Below are 1,159 nucleotides of genomic sequence, written 5' to 3' on the forward strand. Positions count from 1 at the left end.
TGTCAGGGAGCTCTTCTGGCCTGCCCTTCTTTGCAGCCCAGCCTGTGGGTGATGGGGATCAGGAACCTGGCGTGGGGCCCAGGGCTGAGCCTCTGGAAGGTCGTGTGGGTACGTCATGGCTTTTCCCCCTTGGAGAGCTGCCAGCTCAGAGCCCAAAGCTGGGCCAGCCGGGCACCTCTGCAGGGGCCAGGACAGAGACGTGCCCGTGTGTGCCCTGTCCCCGTGGGATCCCCTCAGCCCTCCTGCCCCTCAGGGCTGCCCGTGCAGATTCTCAGAGATGACAGAAGCTTCTCTGGCTGTTCAGTTACAGAGGTGTCTGCTGGAAGGACTTTTCCAACTCCTGAACTGATTCCTCTGCACAAGCCCAGCTCACATGGCAGGGGTGAGTAGTCTGTCCCTGCTGAGCTCACAGGCTGAGCTCCAGTTTTCTCTGATCTGTTCATGTCAAATGGATTCCCCTTCAGGTCCTCCAACAGCCAAGAACCAAGATCCAGGAGAGAAAAAATCGTTTAAGTCAAATGAAGTTGTGAAAGAAATTTTGAAGGAACTGCAGAAAGGGCACGGTGGGTGTGTTTCCCTCAGGCTGAGCTGTGAGACTCATCAGTAGGGGCTTTAGATGCTCTGATGGAGAACAGCTCCATCTGATCCAACTGTCCCTCTTGTTTCCCCCAGAGATGGACCAAGAGGCTCTGTGGAAGGCAGCATTCCCCAAAGGAAGCAGTGGCTCTGTGCCAGGCTCTGCTGAAGGAAGGGAGGCGATGCCAGGCATGGGCACACAGGGTAATTGCTGTGGCGTGCTCAGCCGGTGTGGGCCATCGGGGTGGCTGTGGCAGCAGCTCTTCCCCAGTTCCCGCTCGTGCCTGTCACGGCATGAACTTAGTCAGGGTTTTCTCTGTGTGCGGGAGAGAGCCTTGGCTGCTCCAGCCACTCCTCCAGGGATGTTTCAGTGTGTGCGGAGTGGGCAGAGCGACCAGGAGCCAGCCCAGAGCTGCCCAGGCCCCTCTGCAGCTCTGGCCATGTCCATTGACATCTGGCCCCCACAGTGCTCCCCGACCCCCCTGCAGTGCCACAGTTCTCTGAGGCAGAAGGGGATCCCAGCATGCAGTGGAAATGGTTCCCATCTCTGTTTGCTTCTAGATGAGAGTGCTGGGAATGCTTC

General features: G+C 58.1%; 1 long non-coding RNA gene across 1 annotated transcript; it reads left to right on the top strand.

Moving 5' to 3' along the window:
* The first annotated feature begins 31 nt into the window (after positions 1-31).
* LOC114072773 lies at positions 32-703 on the top strand. Its single transcript, XR_003574228.1, has 3 exons — positions 32-108; positions 465-563; positions 673-703. It is a non-coding gene; the product is annotated as an uncharacterized LOC114072773 (long non-coding RNA).
* The last annotated feature ends 456 nt before the right edge of the window (positions 704-1,159 follow it).

The sequence above is a fragment of the Empidonax traillii genome, unplaced genomic scaffold (assembly GCF_003031625.1).
Source record: "Empidonax traillii isolate 1590-97213 ecotype Southwest subspecies unplaced genomic scaffold, ASM303162v1 scaffold3933:size10532, whole genome shotgun sequence".
In the NCBI taxonomy this organism is placed as follows: domain Eukaryota; kingdom Metazoa; phylum Chordata; class Aves; order Passeriformes; family Tyrannidae; genus Empidonax; species Empidonax traillii.